The sequence below is a fragment of the Sinocyclocheilus anshuiensis genome, unplaced genomic scaffold, assembly GCF_001515605.1.
Source record: "Sinocyclocheilus anshuiensis isolate Anshui unplaced genomic scaffold, SAMN03320099.WGS_v1.1 scaffold205, whole genome shotgun sequence".
NCBI lineage: Eukaryota > Metazoa > Chordata > Actinopteri > Cypriniformes > Cyprinidae > Sinocyclocheilus > Sinocyclocheilus anshuiensis.
In genome coordinates this window covers 324,198-335,415 of record NW_015536497.1, presented here as the reverse complement: position 1 = coordinate 335,415, position 11,218 = coordinate 324,198, and the positions used below count along the sequence as shown (strand labels likewise).

Sequence of the window (11,218 nt, the reverse complement as noted above, 5' to 3'; positions counted from 1 at the left end):
GGGGGTGGGGGCCATAAAACAGGAAATTATATCATAGAGAAGAAAGGATAGTCCCTGCAGACCCTCATGATTGTGTCAAGGTCGTTTATTAAAATGTTTTAATTTATTTAAAATATATTTTAAAACACTCACAAATATCCAAGATGAGAGCAAAAATGGTTATTTTTAAACCACAGGACATTTTTAGTCATTATATATTTTTGTATATTTCTATGAACTTGGCGTGTGTTTTAAACTAGATTTTTATAAGATTTGTCCTTTTATTTATAATGAACACTCTTATTTATCATTGTTGCCTCCCCAAAACTTTAAATATTAGCCACTAGAGGTGTTACAGTACACAAAAATGACAGTTCGGTACGTACCTCGGTTTTGACGTCACGGTTCGGTATGGTTTTGGTATGAATATGTGTACCGTTACACCAATATTAGCCACATATTTATAATTTCCATTGTCTGTCAGTAGAGAAATATGTTTTTTAGCCACCTGGTAGTTACAACATCTACTACCCAGCCAGACTCTCTCCAAGGCTGTATTTACTCATTAAAAAATACAGTAAAAACAGTAATATTATAAAATATTATTACAATTCTATTTAGTTTTCTATTTGAATATATTTCAAACTGTATTATATTCTTGTGATAAAAAAGCTACATTTTCAGCAGTCATTACTCGAGTCTTCAGTGTCACATGTTCCTTCAGAAATCATAATATGCTGATTTGGTGCTCAAGGTTGGGCTGCTTAATATTTAATAACATTTGGGCTTCTTAATATTATTATTTGGGCTGCTTAATATTTTTGTGGAGACAGTGTTTCAGGATTCTCTGATGAATAGAAGGTTTAAAAAAATTTATGTGAAATATAAAATATTTGTTATATTTAACAATATAAATGTCTTCACCGTCACTTTTTAAAAATCTTATCTAAAAATCTGAGTGTATATATCTGCAATGCATCGTCATTCTCTAGGTTTTGCAGGTTTGAGGCCATTCAGCGCAGACACACCACCTTGAGAGAGAAGTGCCGCAGGCAGGCCGTCCGTGGCCCCGCATACATGTTTAGCGAGAGAGGCACCGGTCTGACTGAAGAAGAGGAGCGTTTCTTAGATGCCACAGAGTACGGAAACATCCCTGTGGTCCGTAAGATGCTTGAGGAGTCCAAGACTCTGAATGTAAACTGTCTGGACTACATGGGCCAGAATGCATTGCAGCTTGCTGTAGAGAATGAGCACTTGAAGGTCACAGAACTGTTGCTGAAGAAAGAAGGGCTAGCACGAGTGGGTGATGCCCTGCTTTTAGCCATCAGCAAAGGCTACATGCGGATAGTGGAGGCCATCGTGGCCCATCCGGCATCCGAAGGCGGGCTCCGCCTGACTCTGTGTCCCCTGGAGCAACAGCTACGAGATGACGACTTCTACACATACGATGAGGACGGGACTCGCTTTTCCCAGGACATCACACCTATGATCCTGGCGGTCCACTGCAAGGAGTATGAGATTGTGCATATTTTGTTACTCAAGGGGGCTTGCACTGAGAAACCCCACGACTATTTCTGCAAGTGCAGCGAGTGTGCAGAGAAACAGAAGCAGGATTCTTTCAGCCACTCACAATTGAGGATGAACACCTATAAAGGCCTCGCCAGCACTGCCTATCTGTCACTGTCTAGTGAAGACCCCGTGCTCACAGCGCTGGAGCTCAGCAATGAGCTGGCACAACTCGCCAACATCGAGACTGAATTTAAGGTGAGGAGGTGCACAGAAGCTCTCAAAAAAGTGCAAAAAAAATAAAAAACACACAAGATATGTCACTCAGATTCACAGACTGGAGTTTGTGGTGATCCACTTAAATAAAAATGATAGCATATATCTGTATATTTCGTGTATACAGACCCATATTGTTTGAGAAAAATATTAAAGGCACAGTTCATTAAAAAAATGAAAATTCTGTTATCATTTATTCGCCCTCATGTCGTTCCAAACCTGTATGACTTTCATTTTTCTCTTCTGTGGGACATTAAAGAAGATATTTTGAAAAATATATCTTTTTTTGTTTGTTTGTTACCTACATTCTTCAAAATATTGTATTTTGTGTTCCACAGAAGAAAGATTTTTTTTCATAATTCTGAGATAAAAAATTATGACGACATATTCTGAAATCCTGAGATAAAAAGATATTAATGACATAAATCATAATAATGATATTATATTTATAATATAACTATGTATTGACAAAAAAAAGTCATAATTATGATAAAAAGTCAACATTTTTGTCAGTTTTAACCTTTTATGTCATAATTATGACTTCTTATCTCATGATTTCAACTTTATTTATTTATTTATTTTGAAGCTGTTTTTGTCCTAAACCCATAATTAATTCAATTATTAATTGACTTCTATCAGAGGGTCAGATGTCAGATATATAAATTGATATAAATAAAATAATAGTGATTTATATTGTGATTTCTAACTATAAATCAAATATAAAACTATACATATATAAAAATTTGGTTAAAAATATATAACTATCTAAAATTTGGTAAATCTCGTGCAAGCCAACCCTAAAAATTTTTTTTTTTTATATATGTACAATGAGTTTAATCACTATGAATCATTATGTACTTTGTGCACAATACAAACTCTTTTAAGGCACTCTCATGATTATTTCAAAGCACAGCTTCTCAGTTAATCTAGGAAGTGTCCAATCGTGAAAAGTGTGCTCATGGCTCTATAATGAGCTGCTTCTCTCTGAAAGAAACAGCTACGCTCATTCGAGCTCACAGACCACCAGATTATTCCACACGAAAACCAATTTCCCACCCTTGAGATTACCCTCATTATAAATTAGAGGCTGTTCGATGACAGTTTCTGGTTCAGTAGAATCTCTACACAACATTTTTCCAAAAAGAAAACGTTTCTCCAGAGAGCTTCACACGCTTCAGCGATGTGTGTTGTTTTATATTTAACTATGTAGGGGAAAAGTTCTTCCCTGAAAGTCACTCTGGGGAAATATCTAATCGGGAGTTCTCAAATCCAGACAGTTTTTCTCTTATTGTGGTTAGTGAGCTATTAATTGAAACTGCTCCATCGAGAGCTTCCTTGTAATCACCCCGTTATTATTCTTTCATCACTGTTTTTCTCTACAGACGATCACATTGGCAGTTGTAATGGCGTGTCAGTGATTCTGTAATTCCACATAAAATGCTTGTTCTCCTAAACCACTGCTATGCTATAATTAGCAGGATGGGCTTCTCTTGAGTGCCCTCCATTAGGTACATTTCTGTTTGCAAACATCAATCAGACTTCCATTTGGAGGTGCGACATGGGACTTTCATGAATTCACACACATCCATGTCTTTCACAACAGTGTTCACTGTTCGCTAGATGCAATTTGGGTCCCAGTTGGAGTGAATTATTTTTTACAAGTGATTAATAGCCCGTCTGAAGTCACAATACTGTCGCTCTGTTTTGTTTCAGAATGACTACAGGAAGCTCTCCATGAAGTGTAAGGACTTTGTGGTTGGCATTCTGGATCTGTGCAGAAACACAGAGGAAGTGGAGGCCATTTTGAATGGAGATGTGGACCAGAGCCTCCCGAGCGAACACCACCGGCCCTGCCTTAGCCGGGTCAAACTGGCCATTAAGTATTAAGTCAAGAAGGTACAGGGAAATGATTTATAGACTAAAGTGGAATGGTTTCCCAAGACAATGTCTAATTCAATGATATCCCTACAGTTTGTGGCTCATCCGAACTGCAAGCAGCAGTTACTGACGCTGTGGTATGAGAATCTATCAGGCCTTAGGCAACAGTCAATCAGTGTGAAGCTTTGGACAGTGCTGGGAGTGATGGTGGGCCTTCCATTTCTTGCCATTGCATATTGGATTATGCCCTGCAGCAAGGTATATCATCATCATTCAGAATCAATTCATTTAATAACACTGGGCAGACTTCTCTTTTCTTCCATTGTTTAATGTATTTCTGCATTTGATCTTTTCTCCAGGTGGACCAGGTTCTCCGCAGTCCCTTCATGAAGTTTGTAGCTCACGCTGTCTCATTCACCCTCTTCCTGGGTCTTCTGGTTCTCAGTGCCTCTGACCGCTTCGCAGGAGTCAAAAACCTTCCTAACGAGACCATCACTGATCATCCTCGGCAAATCTTTCGCATTAAAACCACTCAGTTGTCGTGGACAGAGATGTTAATAATGGAATGGGTGCTGGGTGAGTACCACTCAAGCATGAGCTGCAGATCATTGTTAGATTATAGGAAACCTTGTATCAAAAAGAGTGTTAATAAAATAAATATTTTAAAAAGTAGTACTGTTTACACCTTGAATATATGTCAGTGCACAGTTTTCACATTTGCCATTGCTCTGCAAAATTTCATAGACAAAATCCAATCATTCAAATAGTAATCAGTGCGATTGGGAGTTTTGCGTGAGTGCACAAGATTTCGCTCACTTTCAAGTTGGTCATGCAAAATCGCCACATTGAACCACAGAAACCTGCTTGGTTTGATAGTGACTTCTGTGCTTCATACAGCTCTACACTATTGACAATGGATAATAGACATTTTTTGCTGAAATTTTGCTAATGTGACTGCACCTTAAATTATTATTTTAATAAAAAAAAAAATTAAATAAACTTTTAAAATGTGTTTATATTTTTCACTTACCATGAATTGTTAATGCATAAATATAATTAACTTTTTTATTTTTTATTTTAAATAAATAGGTCTGAACATGAATCTTAAATCATGTCATTGACATGATTTTTTCAGGTCAAGTCGCCTTAATTTATATAGCACTTTCTCTACAATACAGATGGTGTCAAAGCAGCTTTACAGTGTTAAACAGGAAAATAATGTTTCAATATAAATGCCAACAAAATTAAATTCTGCTGTAAAGCAGCTCTAAAAAGAGCACAATATAAACAGTCAGTTGTTCAGTTAAAGTCAGCTCATTGTTGATTCAGTTCAGTTTAATAACTGTGTAAATTATGGAATGAGTTCAGTTCATCTATAAAGCAGCTCTGTTGAAAACAGTGATGTCATCATCACAATTTGAGTTGAATTACTGAAATAAATGAACTTTTCCACGACATTCTAATTTATTGAGATGCACCTGTATATAGTGCTTTATACAATACAGATGGTGTCAAAGCAGCTTTACAGTGTTAAACAGGAAAATAATGTTTCAATATAAATGCCAACAAAATTAAATTCTGCTGTAAAGCAGCTCTAAAAAGAGCACAATATAAACAGTCAGTTGTTCAGTTAAAGTCAGCTCATTGTTGATTCAGTTCAGTTTAATAACTGTGTAAATTATGGAATGAGTTCAGTTCATCTATAAAGCAGCTCTGTTGAAAACAGTGATGTCATCATCCAGCTCTCATTCAATAATAAACAATCTCATCAGTTCTCATCCAGTAGTGTCTTGTGCAATCAAGTCAATAACATTAAAGGGATAGTTCACCCAAAAATTTAAATTACCTCATGATTTACTTCACCCTCAAGCCATCCTAGGTGTATATGACTTTCTTCTTTCTGACAAATACAATTGGAGTTATATTTAAAAACGTCCTGACTCTTCCAAGCTTTATAATGGTAGTGAATGGGTGTTATTTTTCAATAGTCCAAAAGAAATCCAATAAAGTGCATCCATAATAAAAAAAAGTGTCCCACACGGCTCCGGGGGGTTAATAAAGGCCTTCTGAAGTGAATCGATGCATTTCTGTAAGAAAATATCCATATTTAAAACTTTATAAATGGTAATCTCTAGCTTACACTAACTGTTGTACGTACGTACGTTCACAATAGAACACCATTCCAACGGATGATGTATGGCGTAGCGTAAGGTCCAGTGAGAATATGCTAGTCTTGCAATAACCAAGATTTTGTTTTCAGGAGCAAAGGAAGCAAAGTTTATTTTGTTTAGCAAAGGAAAACCAGTCTCCTCTTGGCTTATATCGAAATCCTCCGACATTTTTCTTAACAAATCCTCGTTTGTACTTCTAATTCGTGACCGGTGTTTACACCTAGGATGCCTTGAGGGTGAGTAAATCATGGGGTGATTTTCATTTTTGGGTGAACTATCCCTTTAAGTGTCCAAATATGAAGTGTTGCCAATTTAGCAAGCCAAAAAGCAACAGACAAAGGAATTATTAACTATATTCACTGGTTATAATCTATTCACATGAATTAAAAAGTGATTCATACTCTATTATACAAAAGTAAATAAGTAAGTTTTACTATATATACAGTATATATATATATATATAATGTGGTACATTTTTAGTAGATGTTTATTTAACAAGGACACATTAAATTGATCAAAAGTGACAATAATACCATTTATATGTTATATTATATTATATATGTTAAACTTTTGTATTCATCAAAGATCCTAAATCCTAAAAGAAATCGATTCCACAAAACATATTATGCAGAACAACTGATTTAAACATTAATAATAAGAAGAAATGTTTCTTGAGCAGCAGATCAGCATATTAGAATGATTTCTGAAAGATCACGTGACACTGAAGACTAAGAATAATCTAGAATAAATTACTAAATATTTCAAGCATGATAAATTAACCCTATTTCTTTTCTTCGATTCCTCTGATCAGGAATGATCTGGACGGAGTGTAAAGAGGTTTGGGCTGATGGGCCACGAGAATACATCATGCATTTGTGGAATGTGTTAGACTTCGGCATGCTGTCGGTTTTCGTGGTGTCATTCACTGCACGGTTCATGGCTTTCCTGCGAGCCTCCCATGCACAGCTATGTGTGGATTTGCACGTGATTAATGCAGACTTGATAAATAAATGCCTCATTACCAGAAGACGTGGCCTATTTCACTTACGGTATGTTGCAAAAATAAAGAATCTGTATATTCAATAAATAAAAATCTAAAGTGAACTGTGACATAATGTATAAAAGACCAGAAGGCCTGTTTCTGCTCTCAATCAAATGCTTATACATGCTGCACAGACTTTCTTGCAGCTGTCTGAAATGAAACATAATGCTGCCATCAAGTGGTAACACCAAAAAGTGCTTCCTCTCTCTCAGCCAGGAACAAGTGGCTTCCCTCAGATCCTCAGCTCATCTCTGAGGGCTTGTACTCCATCGCTGTGGTGCTCAGTTTCTCACGTATCGCCTGTTCTGCCGGCCAATGAGAGTTTCGAACCCCTACAAATATCTCTTGGGTGCACTTTGAAGGATATTTTTTAATTCATGGTCATCTTCATCATTGTCTTTCTTGCCTTCATGATCGGCATGTTTAATTTGTATTCCTACTACTTGGGAGCTAAATACAACCCTGCTTTTACAACGTAAGTCCAAAAAAGTTACAATGACAATTATTATATTTAAGATTTACTTGTTAAAGGGATAGGTCACAAACAAACAAACAAATAAATAAATAAAAATGTATAAATAAATGAATAAATCTATAATTTATTCCCCATCGTTTTGTTACAGATTAGCAGCTTTTACAAATTTCTCCTGTGAAACATAAAAGTAGATGTTTTGCAGAATGTTCAGGCTGCTCTTTTGTGACCATGGCTGTCAAGCTCAACAAAAGACAAACACATGATAAAAGTACTAAGTCTATTTGTCTATTTGATTCATAAACCATTCAAAGGTTTGGGGTCAGTTCTTTATTTTCCCCAAGAAATGAATTATTTTATTCAACAAGGACACATTAAATTTCACAAATGTGACGGTAAACATATTTATGTTACAAACGATTTCTATTTCAGATAAATATTGTGTATGAACTTTCTATTCATCAAAGAATCTTGCAAAAGAATGTATAGCAGTTTCCACAAAAAATATCCGGCAGCACAACTGTTTTCAACACTGATAATAATAAGAAATGTTACAGCAAATCAGCATATTAGAATGATTTCTGAAGGATCATGTGTCACTGAAGACTGAAATAATGGCTGCTGAAAATACAGCTTTGCATCACAGGCATAAATTACATTTTAAAATATATTCCAATAGAAAAAGTTATTTTAAATTGTAATAATACTTCAAAATAATACTGTTTTTACTGTATTTTTCATCAAATAAACGCAGCCATGGTGAACATAACAGTGACCAAAAACAGTACAAAAAATCTTACAGGCTCCAAACGTTTGAATGGTAGTGTATAATAAATGTGTGTGAGGAATAATGAGATTTAAGCCAAAAATAATCTCAAATTAATGTCTTACATTTTGGTGTTTGAAAAGAGCAGCTCAGACAGTAGTTTTTGTGTTCCACCAATGAAAGTAAGTTTTGCATTTCACATTTAACATATACGTATCTATCTGTTGCAGGGTAGAGGAAAGCTTTAAAACGCTGTTCTGGTCCATCTTTGGTTTATCTGAGGTGATCTCTGTGGTCTTGAAGTATGATCATAAGCTCATTGAGAACATTGGTTATGTGATCTATGGGGTCTATAATGTCACAATGGTGGTGGTCCTGCTCAACATGCTCATAGCCATGATTAACCACTCATACCAGGAAATTGAGGTGAGACTAATGTACTTTTGCAAAAAAAATCATAATCAAAAGGATCATTTGTCATAAACATGGTTATATTTGTGTGTGTGAGAACAGGAGGACGCTGATGTAGAATGGAAGTTTGCTCGCGCAAAGCTGCGGCTCTCCTGTTTTGATGAAGGCAGTACTCTTCCACCCCCCTTTAATCTAATACCCAGCCCCAAATCCTTCTATTACATGGTTCAGCGCACCAAAGTATGCCTAGTGAGTTTATGCAAGGCCAGGGTTTGTAGCAACAGCAGCCAGCAGGATGTGGGAATGGCCGATTCACGCTCTAAGGTGAGAGGTCAGATCAAATTGTTCAAATGTAGAAATCGCAGTTTGTAATTTTGATATCTTTTCAGCTTCATCGGTTTCGACCGTACCACGCACAAGAGGGATTCACGGTTAGAATTTCCATCAAACACCCCACAAGATATCAGGTTTACTGATTAATTGTTTATCCAAACTTGTTAATGTACAGGAATCATCAGGCAAAACCTCATTCTAAGCCTTCTTTCTCTCATAGAAACTAATGAAGCGTCTCATCAAGCGGTATGTCCTGAAAGCCCAAATTGACAGTGAAAGTGATGAGATCAATGAAGGTAAGACTCATTTATTCATCTGTTAGTGTCTCTTGTGTGATTTACTTCGGCCCTAACCACATTTTTTTGATAGATGTTGATCTAGTACACTCTTAAAAATAAAGGTGCTTCACGATGCCATAGAAGAACCTTTTTGTCTAAATGGTTCCATAAAGAACCTTTAACATATTAAGAACCTTTCTGTTTCACAAAAGGTTCTTTGTGGCGAAAGAAGGTTCTTCAGATTATAAAAAGGTAAGAAAGAGACGGTTCTTTAAAGAACCTTTGACTGAATGGTTCTTTGTGGAACCAAAAATGGTTCTTCTATGACATCGCTGTGAAGAACCTTTTGAAGCACCTTTATTTTTAAGAGTGTATATGTCAAGCGATAAACTGTTCAAGTGTTAAAAATGGCTGTAACTGTGATTTTGGAGCCAAGTTTTACTTGAAACCAGTTAAACCCTTGTTTTCATGTGGCTTTTTCTTCTTTCTTCTCAGGTGAGTTGAAAGAAGTCAAGCAGGACATTTCCAGCCTCCGCTACGAGCTCCTGGAGGAAAAGCACAGGCCACTGAAGAACTTGCTGAACTGATTCAGGAGCTTGGAGACAAACTCAGCAAAGGAACCAAGAGACCATGAAAAATGAACTCTTGTGATTGTAGTTGAAAGTGTCCCAGGTCAAGTCTAGAGCTGCTGAAATATTTAGTTTAGACACAAACTTTAAAGTGTCTTTATACTCTTAATCTGTTTTAGACATTGGTTTGTGAGGAATGATATGTGGTTGCCTTTGAAGTGGAAAAAAATAAGTGCCGGTACTCAACCCCCCATAATTATTTATTTATTTTATATTAAATAAGTACTTTTTAATTTTCATAATTCACAATGTAGGCTATGTGTAGTGCCACAATCAATCAATAATTAAACAAACGTTTTCCAAATAAGCACAAGTCAAGCTGCGATACCAAACAGGACCACAGGGAGACGCCAAAGACCACTAAACCTCCTGCCTTGACCTGGCTGGATACATTCAGAATCGCTAAACTTCTTACCACCGCATAACACCTCAGCATAACACCTCAGCCAGCCAGCGTCCAAATAAGCAATGAAAAGAATAATGTACTGACATCTGGACGCGAGTAATATAGTCAACCAAAATGTGCATGAGGAACTCCAGGACCTGGACAGAGATGCAATACCATCTCTCTCTCTCTCTCTCTCTTAAATCATTTATGATGAAGAAATATGTTATTATATTTTGCCTAAAGAAAATGAAGCCTTTAAAAAAAAATAAATAAATAAATAAATGTTTTACATTGTGACATGATTTCCATGACATTTAAACAAATTCCCCTTCCAAGTCTATAATGCAATAAAATAAAATATAATAGAAAATAATAAAATCATATATAAAATAATTTTAATTCCTCCAAAAAAAAAAATCAATGCAAAATGATCCTAATGGAAGGCTTGGTTTTCTTTATGTAAAATTGAAGTGAATGAAAACAGCTATGTGTGTTACTGAATATTATGGCAATGTATTGTAAATAAAATTATATTAAAAGTGCCTGCTTGAACCTAAGTTATTAATAGTATTTTAGCTATTTTTCAATATTATTAGTATTTTTATAAACAAACATGTAAACTATTTCTTGCAGTTTTGAAACAAACACAAAAACCGTCAAGTGTCTGGGTCATATTTTAGCTAAAAGGAAAAGAAAGAAATTAAAGGTTATATTTTGCCTAAAAAAATTAAGAATTTTATTGTTATGCCATTTTTTTTAATGAAAAATAAGCTCATTTGAAAACTGAAATAGCCAAAAAACAAATAAATTACAGTAATAAAAGAGTGAAAATATTCTTTACTGTAAGCGAAGAAATTCAGAATTTGATTTTATTTCACTACCCCATATAATTATATATTTTGTGTTGTTTATTTTTTATTATTTGTTTCATTACTTATTGTTACTATATTCTTTTGTTATTTTTTTTATTTTGTATCTATTTATGTGTGTTGTCACCAGTGTTGGGAAGGTTACTTTGGAAATGTAATAGGTTACAGATTACAAGTTACCCTATTTAAAATGTAATAGTAGTGTAACTTTTTCAATTAC

General features: G+C 35.3%; 1 pseudogene; it reads left to right on the top strand.

Annotated features, from left to right (window-relative positions):
- The window catches only part of LOC107688503 (short transient receptor potential channel 7-like), a 16,469-nt pseudogene extending 6,690 nt beyond the window's left edge, over positions 1 to 9,779 (top strand).
- The last annotated feature ends 1,439 nt before the right edge of the window (positions 9,780 to 11,218 follow it).